This window comes from Ambystoma mexicanum, chromosome 3q (genome assembly GCF_040938575.1).
Source record: "Ambystoma mexicanum isolate Mex_15411 chromosome 3q, UKY_AmexF1_1, whole genome shotgun sequence".
NCBI classification, from domain to species: Eukaryota; Metazoa; Chordata; class Amphibia; order Caudata; family Ambystomatidae; genus Ambystoma; species Ambystoma mexicanum.
This window is the reverse complement of record NC_090926.1, coordinates 22,592,079-22,604,943: the sequence shown is the minus strand read 5'-3', so window position 1 is coordinate 22,604,943 and position 12,865 is coordinate 22,592,079.

Here is a 12,865-nt window from a genome sequence, read left to right as displayed (position 1 = left end):
CACAAACAAACCAGTAAAACTATAAATATGCCGACCATAATGCAATTCAGCTTGCATGCACTTTTTGGTTATTTGAAGTGATATTGCTAACTAGTGTCTGGCAATCCACATTAATTTCCTGCAGCAGACAGCGGGAAAGGTAGATTAGCAGTTTGTAACTTTTGCTAGGATTATGTGTGCAAGTTCCTGTAAGTAAATCATATGCCAACAATTGCTTACTCACACTCACTCTGCAGGCAATACATCAGTCTCAATCTATAGTAGTTCTTAACAGAGTTTCTAGGCTCTAGAATTTTGAAAATGAAGCTGTGTAAGTACCAGGTACTTGTAAGTTATTTTATGGCAGAATATTTTCCACAAGTGTAATAAAATGGTTAAAGCCAAGCCAGACAACTTTGATCTACAACTCTTTTCGGCTATGGGTCTGATTTTACGTATGCATTGGGTGTATGTTGGATACGTTTTACCCTCTTGCAGAGGAGAAAACTAATTTTTACTCTCTTGAAATTGCATTTACGCTCTAATTTGAAAAATCATGCGTAAAATACTCCCACCTCAAAATCTTATCTGGAGCACTGCCGCCACTAGAATGCGCCACTAGAATGCGAGAACACATGAAGTTGGTTTGGGACTTGGTTTGTACTCATATAGGAAAAGCCCAGAGCCAACAAAAGGCCAATTATGATTTTTAAAAAAGTAAATTTGAGATCTTTTTCTATTGGACAATCCACCTCAGAGAACAAACTTGTTTCCAAATGGCATGGACCTTACGAGGTAATAGAACGGACGGGGACATGCACAAATAAAATAGCTCAACCAGACCGCAAACAGAAAGTCCACATGCATTATATCAACCTGTAAAAAGAGTGGAAGGAGAATCCGTCAGCCATCTATGACAAAGTACTAGCCTGCCTGGTTCCTGAAGATATAGTTAACTTTGATTTAATTCCTTCCGAGTTACCTATTCAACAATGGGAAGATCTAAAAGATATAGTGGTCTCATTCCCTGATGTATTCTCAGAAAAGCCAGGAAGAGTAAAAGGTACATACCATTATATTCAAATCCCTAAAGGCAATGTAGTTCACTTAAAACCTTATTGTCTACCCGAGGCAAGAAAACAGATAGTGATTGAGGAAGTCAACAAGATGTTGAAGGGTAATATCATTGAGTCCTCCAAACGTTCATAGTCCTCTCCTATCGTGTTGGTCACTAAACCGGTCCACTCCTGGAAATTTTGCATAGACTTCCGTCAAGTTAATGCCATCAGACTTCAGTGCCTATCCCATGCCACAGATCAATTATCTAATTGATAAACACGGAACAATTACCTATCTACCCACCCTAGGTTTAACAAAGGGGTACTGGCAAGTTCCAGTATATGGACCCGAGCAGGAAAAAACTGCATTTTCAATGCCCCTGGGATTATTCTAGTTTAATGTCCTCCCTTTTGGCCTACATGGTGCACCAGCTACGTTCCAACGCTTTATGGATAAGATCCTACAGCCCTATTCTGTAACCTGGCCCAACTCCGTACCCCCCCAGGGCCGCCAATAACCATGACCACTTAACAGAGTCGAAAGCTTTTACTGCGTCTAAAGACACAATCGCCATTTCACCCTCATTCCTACCACCCCATTCGACCACCCGTGGAGTCGCCTACGATTGTGAGTTATATTCCTATTCGGGACATAGCCCGTTTGGTCGGGATGTATTAATTTGCCAATTACTTTCCGCAATCCGTTTGCCAGGACAGCCGTCAATATCTTGCTGTCCTGGTTCAGCATCGACAAAGGTCTATAGGAGCCACAGCTATGCCCTGGTTTGTTGGGTTTGGGAAGCGGTATTATGATCGCTTCTCTGAGTGACTCCGGCAACCTTCCCATCTCAAACGCTTCATTAAGCATTTCTAACATTGGGGGGAGCACTTCCTCTCTGTATACTTTATAAAATTCACTAGGGAACCCATCTGCTCCTGGGGTCTTACTGGTAGGCAACTGCCTCACAAACTCTTCCAACTCCTCCATGGTAATTGGTGCATCAAGCTCCTCCCTCTCCTCTTCACTGACCTTGGGCAGTCCTATATCTTCTAGTGTTTCGATTATCTCCTTTTGACCACCCCCCACCTCGTCTCCATATAGCACCCTGTAATAATCTGCAAACTCCTTGTTGACTCCTTCTTGAGTAGCCACTACATCACCATCTTCTCTAGTTATTGTCCTAATTGGGGGCCTAGGGGTCTCGCTCTTGTATAGCCAAGCCAGAAGGCGGCCGGTTTTATCCCCACCCGCATGCTGTCTCTCTATATACTTTTTTATAAATGAGGTTACAAAGCCTTTCCCAGTGTTCCGCACACTGCTGCTGTAGTTTGAGTACTAGCTCTGTATCCATACTGCCACTTTTTAATGCTTTTTCTAGCTCACCTTCTGCCCTCTGTAGGTCAGCCAGGACCCCGCCCTGTAGCCTCTTTCACTTAGCAATGGCAACCCCCCGCATCACCACCTTAAAGGCTTCCCATAGTGTGCCCGCAGAGTCAACGCTACCGGTATTCACCTCAAAATAGTTAGTAATCTCATCCCTTATATCCTCTTTAAAGACTGGATCCTTGAGCGCCTCTGCTCGGAGGTGCCATGTAGGGATCCGCACCCTCGCGGGGCAATATTGCCATCTGAGGATAAGAGGCGAGTGATCCGAAAGGACCCTCGCCTTGTATTCGAATTGAATAATCTCTGTCATTACATCTGCTGTGGCAAAGACATAATCAAGCCTTGTATGCAGGTGATGCGGGGCTGAGTAGTGCGAATATTGCTTCTCATTAGGATGTTTCGTTCTCCACGCGTCTGTCAAGCCAAAATCTAACAGCAGCGTCTGCAACGCTTTTGCCGCTGGGGTGGGCCTATCCATCCCGCCATCAGATCTGTCCACCCTAGGGTTCAACACACAATTAAAGTCCCCACCCCAAATCACCTCACTCCCCACACACATACTAAGGTTGGTGCACAAAGTTCTGAAGTATGCTGCCGTGTTTTGGTTGGGGGCATACGTATTTACAATGCATACCTCTTTGTTTTCCACCAGCCCTCTCAGTATGACCATCCTTCCATCTGTCTCAACCACTTCCTGTATTAGCTGGAACGGGACATGCGGCGCCACCCAGACTAGCATTCCTCTAGCGTAGGCGGAGTATGGCGAACACACCACAGTCCCTTCCCATTTTTTCCCCACCAGCTCCATCTTCTCCCGCGTCAAATGCGTCTCCTGTAATAGTGCAATATCTATCTTTTACCTTCTCAAATACAGCATGACCTTATTTCTTTTTAAGTAACTGTTAAGGCCCCTGACATTCCATGTTATTAGCTTAATATCTCCCATAGCTCGTTAATATTCTCCTCCCTGATTTCCAGCCGATCCCTCCCATTCATGCAATACCGATACCACACTCTGACTCTTCCATATAGGCTCATGATAGAACTTAAACTCCCCATGACTATATACACACTGAACTCCCTGCCTCCCTCCCATCACCCCGCCCATCCCTTCCCCAACAACACCCTCCCCAACTGTTGCCCAGCTCCATTCCTGGATCTCAGGCACCCCCACATCTAGCCCTGTCTAGCGCAAGCTTCTGCTCAGGGCTCAGTAGGGTGAAGCCGCCCTAATGGCCGCTAAACTATTAATATATCGGGGTAGGTTGCTTCCATCCTGTTGCTCCTATTTCTAAATTATTACACTTTATATTGATGCTATGCAGCTACCGATTACATTTCACCCACTATATTCCAGTCCATGCCAAGCACAAGGATCGATTGTTACTCAATGTTCAGCCGGTCTCACTTTTCCAGTATAACCAAGATCACCCTCCCACTTACCCCCTCAGTGTCCGTGATACAAGTTCTTCATTCGTCATGCTCCTGCCGGTCACGATCCGCTTCTTGTTCCGGGCAACCCTGCAGGTCCAGCCATGTCACCACATCCTCCAGAGTATAAAAAAAAAGCGCTCTGCTCTTATGTAACACTGTCAACCTTGCCGGGTACAGAAGCATGTACTTTATGCCTGCTGCCCTCAACCTCCTTTTGACGGCCACATAGCTGTATCTCTGCCTCTGCACCAGCATCGTGTAGTCCGGGTATGCTGTGATGTTGGTGGATGCTCTCTCTATTGTTCCACCCTTGCGAAAATATTCCAGGATCTTCTCTCTGTCTCTATAGTTCAAGATCCTCGCGATGATCTGTATCGGCGGGGCACCAGGTCGTGGTTTCCTCATTAGGGCGCGATGCACCCGCTCCACGGTGAACCCCTGCGAAAATTTGTCTGCTCCAATCTCCTGGAGGATCATGTTCTCCACGTAGTTTGTGGGGTCCTGGCCCCCCTCACCCTCCGGCAGGCCGACCACCCGTATGTTATTTCTTCTCGCCCTTCCTTCCCCTTCTTCCACCCGATTTTCCATGTTAGCAACCTGCTGTTTTAGCACATGAACTTCCTTTGCATTATTCGTGCTGACATCTGTGTTAATCTTTACCTCGCTTTCCAGACCACTAGTTCTCTCTGCCAGCGCCCTGACATCTTGTCGTAAAAGGGTATGTTCTGTTCCCACTGCATCAATTTTGTTCTCTAGGGCTGTTCGTAGGTCCGCCATTGCCAAGCCCCATTTAGTTCTCAGCTCCGTTATAGCCTCCAGGATCTGGTGCTTATCTCCCTCTGGGGCTTCTTCCGTAGGAGTCACGACCATGCCTTGCACCCATGTTGTAGGGGTCCTCTGCGTTCTCTCAAAGACCTCCATTGTGGGTTGTTTGGTCTTGGCTCTTAGTCCTTTCACCGACATAGTGCCACCCTTCGCCCTTGTCTGGCTCCGGCTCAGTGCAGTTGTTGTGACTACTTCAGTTCTTCGGTCGTTAGGGCCTCTAATTTTCAACTCGCATTTGCTTTGGCACGTGAAATTGTCATTCAGGTGGGTTGTAGCCTCCCACGTATTACTTTCCACCCGTAGGTCTTGTTGGCCCAAGTATCCGCTGATACCTCCTCCTGTGGTCAGGTTGCCTAGGCGCATGTAGTGTAAGCCAGGTTGGGCGCCCCTTCAGGGTTGTTGCAAGCACTCTTATTTATTGCCCTTTAGTTCGCTCTCAGTGTCACCTAGTGGCACTTTGAGAAGTATATTAATGTTGCACCCCCCTGGCATCCTTGACCTCCCGGGCCGTTTCATGTAGTTTTTCGGGTGCATCCACGTCTGATTTCAGTGACAGTCTTTTTCCCCACTCCCTGCAGGTTTATCAGCTTGACCATCTGTCAATGTATATATATAAACCTGGTGCAGGTATAATCGCCCGGCAGCAGCACTACGGCTATCGTGATTTGCGGCGCCTTCCTCGAGCCTTTCCGACCTGCTCCTTAGATGCAGCTTATATCCGACTGCGGTGGCTCACGTACTGCCGAGCTCCACAGTTCCTGATGTCTTTAGCGCCGTCCGACGCCTGCCCAGCTTGTACCAGTGGAAGCCACTGCCGTCAGTGTTGCCAAGGGCTCCCTGCCCGTGAGCACACACGGCTTACTTAATGCAACTGCCCCTTTCACTTGTCTCATGCCTTTCATGTCGTTTGCACGGTTTATCATGCATGCGGCTGAGTGCCGCGTTCGCATACCGCTCCAATCTATTACGTTGTTACAATTCGGAAGCGGTCTCCTCAATAAGTTACCGGAGCGCCGTCTCGTCGGTGCAGAGCAAGGAATTGCTGTTAATATTTCCTGCCAGCAGTCAGTGTATGCCGCTTCACTTGAGCGGCAAAGTCTGGCTGCTTTCACCTATTGTTGTGAGCTGCCGCAGTTGGCAGAGCTTGTTACAGCGAACTTGCGACACTATCCAACCACTACCGCCTTCCGGCCCGGGAGTGTCAAATTAATACCACGGTCTCCTCGGGGAATGCAATGCTTTTTCTCCAGGCAGTCGCCCGCAGCCGCTCCATGTAATCCTGAGAAGTCTGTTTCGTTTCTCATCTTCGCCGGCCTTCTCTTTGTTCGCCACCATCTTGGCAACAAAGTGACCTCACGGCCGCACCAAATAAAGTCTATAAATATCTCAATCCGCAGGCACGATGGACTCCTTCTTCAGGATTCCCATAGCATACATCTTCCGACGCTTGATCCTTTATTTTCCAGGCACTTGCAACAGTTTCAAAAGGTAACTTTAGCAAAATGAAGTCGGATCATCAGGAGCCCATCACGAAGCACGTCCTATTCCATGGCTAGTTAGCCACGCCCACTCTCTCAGTCTCCCTTTCCTTCTTCCTTTTGTTCTTCTCCTTTCTTCGTTCGTAGAGATAAGGGCGAACTCCCCCAGAGTCCATCTTGACTGAGTGTATATACTACAGACAAGAGGGGACTCAGAGGAGGCAAACCCGAACAGGGAAAAAGCCAACAGGCAGAACAAACCCTGTACTGGTGTGGGAAGGTATCGGAGGTCTTGCGCGATAATGCCTGAAGGTCTTGAAAGTACTTGAATAGGCAGGGCTAAGGACTATCAGGGCTCTTCACAAGTGCGAGAAGAAGAAAGGAGAGAGAGAGTCCTGAGAAGAAAGGGAGAACCAGAAAGAAGAGAGATCTGAGAGGGTTGTGTCGCAGTCTAGCAGTGGATTGAGAGGCTGATGGGAAAGAGAGGAACTAACCCCACTACAGCCGTGACAAAGAGTAAAACAGAAAGGTTTACAGACTCAGCTGACTTCGCCGGGGAAGCAGAGGCGCGAGTCAGCGTGAAGTCCATGAAAGGGAGACTTCCAGAGAGTAACATTGTTTGTGTTGCCAATTCCGCTGAGGAAAACAAGGCAGGAGGCGCGAGCCGTACAAACTAGCAGTGAAAAGGAGGAAGCAGAGAGAGAACCACTGCCGGCATATCTGGCTCCGTGGGGAGACCTGTGAGCAGAGTGCGAGCCGAGCCACTGACAGTGAAGGGAAAGGCAGAGAAAGAATGCCCCCGGAGAGCCGGGTCCACAGAAGGAGTCAGAGTGGGAGGGCGCAAGCCGAGCACTCCTGAAGGCGAGAGGACAAGAGGAAAGAGTGGTGTCCCAGCTAGCCGGACGCTGTGGGGATGCAAGAAGGAGCAAAGTGAAAGTTCCAACAAAGAAAGTGTAGCAAGACTACGAGTGTGTAGGCACCAAAGTTGCAATGCTCAGGTCAGGGGGTGTGGTCTCTATAGTTCTGCAACAGAAAGAGGACTAGACTGCTGCTACGGCAGGAGCATGACGGCCAAGTTAATGGAGCCTCCAGCGATGCCATACCTTCCAGGGGCAGAGCGTGACAGCATGTCCCCTCTTCATCGGGGTGCCCCCTGGCTTGCCCGGATGTTGCTTGTGAAACAGGCGAATGAGACGAGGAGCATGGATAGGACATCTGGGTTCCCACGTCCTTTCAGCCAATGAATATCCCTTCCAATGCACTAAATACTGTAGTGTACCATGCTTGTAAATTGAGTCAATCGCCCTGGCCACTTCATATTCTTCAGGCTTCTGACTCTTGGTTACCGGCAGACTTGGTAATTGACGTCCATGAGGGTCCAGTAAGTAGGGCTTCAGGAGGGAAGAATGAAACACCGGATGCACCCTCTTCAGCCTTTGCGGTAGGAGTAAGCGAAAGTGGGTACTTTGTGGACAACCACACTAAGGTACTAATGTCCCACGAGGGGTTTTGTCCTCTCCTTCTATCAGCGCACATCTTGTTTCTCTTCTTACAGGTTTCTAGGGTTTGGAGGGCTTCCTTTTGGGGCGTTTCAAGTTGTCGAGATGTTGGTCTATGGTGATTGCTGTAGTGGGAGTCAAACCAAAAAGAAGGGTGTGTGGGGTGGTGTCCAAAAGTAAAGAAGAAAGGACTCATTCCTATAGCAGCGTTTTCGGCATTGTTGTACGTGAATTCAGCCATGGGGATGAATTCTACCCTGTCCTCTTGTTCCTTATTGCAAAAGCAACAGAGATATTGCTCAAGGGTGACATTGAGACGTTCTATTTGGCCATTGCCCTGGGGGTAATAGCTCGATGATAGCGCCCGTTGAATGCCCAGTCGTTTGCACAGCGTAGACCAGAACTTTGATGTAAACTGAGTTCCTCGATCAGAAACGATGGTATGCGGTATGCCATGCAGGCAGACTATGTCCCGGAGAAACACTGAAGCTGTCTCTGGAGCCGAAGGCAGTCATTGTAGAGGAGAAAAATGCGCACGTTTGCTGAGGGAATCTACTGTGACCATTATTTCTGTGTAACCATGTGACGGTGGGAGGTCAACTATAAAGTCAGTGGAAATGTGTTCCCATGGTCTTGACGTTGGATCATCTTGTTGGAGCAAGCCGATAGGCCTCTGGGTGGAATACCTGTTTGCAGCACAAATGGGACATACAGACATGTATGCTTTGGCATCCTTATACATGGTTGGCCACCAGAAATGTCTAGCCAAGAGATCAAGTGTAGCCTTCTGGCCCTTGTGTCCGGCTGTGGGGAGGAAGTGACACCAAAAGATGGCCTGTGTTTGTAGCTCTTCCGAAGGCAAGAACAGTTTTCCTTCATGAAAGTACAGATCCTTTCATCTTTCCACAGACTGCTTTTGTTTGCTGGGAATAGACATGAGCTGGGTTGCTTGTCTTACTTCCTGTAAGCAGGTGGGAATCTGTCAGAGAAACCGTTTAACGGCTAGTACCCCTTTGTGCCTTGATACTAGCCAGTGTCGGCTCCCAAACTTCGAGACAAGGCATCTGCAACGATGTTTTCCTTGACTGGCAGGTAAGTAATACTGAAGTCAAATTGGGAGAAGAAATAAGCCCAGTGGGCGTGTCGTTAGTTGCAGCATTCCATATGCTGTAAAACCCACAGGTTACTGTGGTCTGTACACACCAACAAAGGATGAGCAGCACCCTGCAGTAGATGTCTCCATTCTTCGCAGGCCGTCGAATGGCCAGGAGTTCTTTCTTAAGAACTGAGTAATTCCTCTCACTTAGGGTGAGAGTCTGGGAATAATAAGCAACTGAGTGCTCAAGGCTGTCTTCTCCTGCCTGTAACAAGGCTGCTCCTACAGCTCCTCCAAAGGCATCCATCTCTACTACGAACGGACGCGTTTGGTTGGGCTGGACCAAGACCGCTGCTGATGTAAAGGCTTGTTTGAGCAACCGGAAAGCAGCATCGGCTTCCTTGTTCCATTCGAACTTTCTTCCCTTTTTGAGCAGTGTGGTTATAGGTAAGACGTCCGAAAAACCAGGTATAAATCTTCTATAGAAGTTGACCAGGCCCAGGAAGCGTTGGATAGCCTTGGGGGTCCCAGGTGTGGGCCACTGCAGTAAATCCTTTGTTTTACCAGGATCCATCTGTACCTGTCATGATTCCTGCCCCTCATGTCCCCAGCCCTCCAAGATGTCAGGCTGGAGCCAGGCCACGATCACCTACATGGCCCTCTCCATCCCTCCAAAGACCCACTTGGAGTCAGACTTAGCGCTTGTGGCACCAGACTCACTCACTCCCATAGGATAACATTGGGGATTGGACTTGTAGTGCATTGTTGGGAACAAGATGGATGCCCCCACATATTTAGGTTCCCAGAACTGCATGTGCGGTCTAGTCTTTTGGGTGTGGTTCAGCCCAGAGACACCTGGGATACCCAGAGTCTATTTAAGCCACAACCAGGCTGAGAAACATGCTTTGGGTTTTCTGCACCTGCAGCGTGACACTCACTGTGTTCGGATCGGTCTCCAGTAGGCCTGCATCTTAATTCTGCGCTCAGCTCCTGCAAGAACAAGAACACAGTTAGGAACAGCCTTACCTTGCGGCGCTTCTGCCCATCATTCATCGCTCCTTCTGTTCGCGGGCATCTTCGGCGGTGTCATTCCCATCCTGGCAAGCCGCTTCCTAAGGAAAAGGGAAAAGAACAGAAAAAAGGCATTAGTAAGCATTCTGCAAATCTTTGCTTATTTTTAAATACTGTACGAGCTTCAAACGCTTACCTGAATCCCAGCTGCTCTGGGGGAACTCTGTCTCCGGAACTTCTCATCCATCTGAAAGAGGGAAAAGACACTCCAGGTTAGCGTGGAAACATCCAGAGGCGCTGCATACCACGCTTACCCACCGCATTTGTTCTTCATAACCGGCATCCACGCTGAAAACGTCGCGGCACCTAAAAGACACAGAAAAATAACTCAGTTCAATGCAAATACGAAAGGGGTGCATCGCCCATCGCGCTCTCACTCACCTTCAGCGCTACTCATCTCAGCAGCGCGCCGCCATCCCCGGACGCCAGCCATCATCTAAGGAAGGAAAGGAACGAAGTTAGAGAACTTTTCAAAAGACTCATTATACTTACCTGTCGGACTCTTGCCAGTGAAGTAACTAGGCAGCAACGAGCCCGCATCAATCAACGCGCCCCTGCGCTGAAAGCAGGATGGAGAGCACCCTATCCAAGAAAACAAGGTGAGCTGTGGATCAAAGGAAGGGTTGGACCCCGGGGAAGAAGGGGTTCAAGCACACAGAGACAATAGGGAGTTAAACTCTACCAATCCTGTGTTTCAGGCCCAGTCTCCAGTCGAATAGCCTCCAGGGAAGGGTTTGATTCATTGATCGAAAGAGGTCAGAACAGGCTGAGTGACGTCCCCGTCGATACCAGGTGAGCATTACAGCACCCGTCCTTGGAAAGGATGAAAACCAGATACGACACCGAAGAAGACTGGAAGGTGCAAGTTTCCGGCTTAACCAACAACTGATGGTTACGTAGACGTAGCAATACTTCAGAGACGTGTCTCCAATGTTCGGGAAGAGTGGATGAAAAGATCAAGATGACGGCCAAATAGACTACCACTGAGGAGAACAACAAATCTGCAAATACCTTGTTCATAAAATGCTGAAAGACAGCTGGGGCTTTCACCAAACCAAACAGCATGAACTTGTACTCAAAGTGCCCCAAAGGGGGCTCTAAATGCTGTTTTCCACTCATCGCCTTCTTTTATCCTCAGCAGATGGTATGCTCCTCTGAGGTCTAGTTTGGTGAAGATGAAGGATCCTTGCACAGCTTCTAGTAGTACCTCCTTGATCAGAGGCATGGGATATCGATCTCTCACCGTAAGATTGTTCAAAACGCGGTAGTCGATTCATGGTCGCAATTCCAGGGTCAATGTTTAAAAATTGGTGACAAGGCAGGCGCTCTGTTGCCAGTCAAGTTTTCCTGCATTAGCTTCTCCTCCAAACGCACGTTTTCATGGCTCCATCAATCTTTAGGGAGGCTGTGTTTCTTTGCTTTTTCAGGCGTGTCTTCATTTCCTTTTCAGTTGTGGCAAGTTAATTGACTAAGGATTCTGGTACTTGTATTTTTCGCACTTAATTTTTCTTCCAGGGTCCCCTTCTTGGGTATGAAGAACATAGATCCCCCTGCAGAAGACCAGGATTCCTATATGAGTCAGTTCTGGAGATTGCCGTCCAGGTCTTCCTTAAGGGCTCTCCGTTCGGGTAAGGACAGCAGATACATCCTTCCAAACGGTACAGAAGCTCCTGGAATCAAATGTATTGAGCAGTCCTCTGGCTGATGAGGTGGTAAGGAGCGAGGGATCTTGTCCTCAAATATGTCAGAAAACTGCTGGTAGTGCAAGGGTATTGACTGCACCACACAAGTGGATAAGGACACCCTAGTCCCCTCTCTGGGAGTCCAAAGGGGTTGCAGTAGGCAGTGTTGGATGCAGTAAGGAGAGAGGAAACAGATTGTTTTGGCTGCCCAGTCTATACGGGGGTTGTGTCTCCGTAACCAGGGCATGCCCAGGATAACAGGAAAATGGGCTGCTGTGATGAGATAAAATATTATCTGCTCTTTGTGTTAGAACATGGACACTGTGATGGGACTGGAATCCGGGAAAATGGGTCCTGAAGTAAGGGGAGAACCATCAACTCCCTCTACAGGAACAGGAGACCCCTTATTCAGTAAAAGTATCTGTTGCTCCTTGTATTGGCTATATAAAAAACAGGACCTAAATGGGAAGGAGCATTACAAACAAGTGAAACGGCAGGAAGTACATAAGCCAAAGAAGGAGGAGGATCATTTTGGACCACCTTCAGTAGGGGAAGACAATGAGTCTCCCAATAGGTCTGCACCTTCCCAGCCATTCCCAGACATTAGGAAGATGGTGAGTGTGATGGTAGAAAGGGAATCCAAGTACATGCACTCCAAGTACGACTAGGATGAGGGTCAAACTCCAGTAACAATGGCCCATGTTAAGGTGGACAGGCGGCCTCATGTTAAAGTGAAATTATTTTGGCAATCGGGAAACACATAAGAGGTTTGAGCCTTAATTGATACCGGGGCGGAGGCCTCATTGATACATGGAAATCCTTCAAGATTTAAGGGAAGACATTTTACGATCACAGGATTAGGGGGCAAGAAGACCCCTGCAGTCCAAACAAAAAATGATATGAAAATTGGTAATTTAAGTAGAGACACATACCAGGTGTTAATTGTTCCCCTTCCTGAATATATTATTGGATTTGATATTTTAGAAGGGTTAACCCTTGGATTAGGAGGTAAACTTTATCAGTTTGGAGTGAGCGCTTTCACTTGTACATCCGTTATTGTCGGACAATTGAAAATGCCCCCGGTGTAGGTTCCGATAGCCACTAAAATAGTGTCCATGAAACAATATCGAATTTCCAGGGGTCAGAAGGAAATTTCAGAATCTATCAAAGAATATGTGGAAGCCGGTGTGTTACGTCCAATAACCAAGGGTTGGAACAATCCGATCTGGCCTGTCAAAAAAAATCAGATGGTAGCTACAGAATGACTGTTGTTTATCACAAGTTGACTAAACACACTCTTCGGCTAGTACCAGCGGTACCGGATGCAGTAACCTTGGTAGAAAATGTACAGAAATT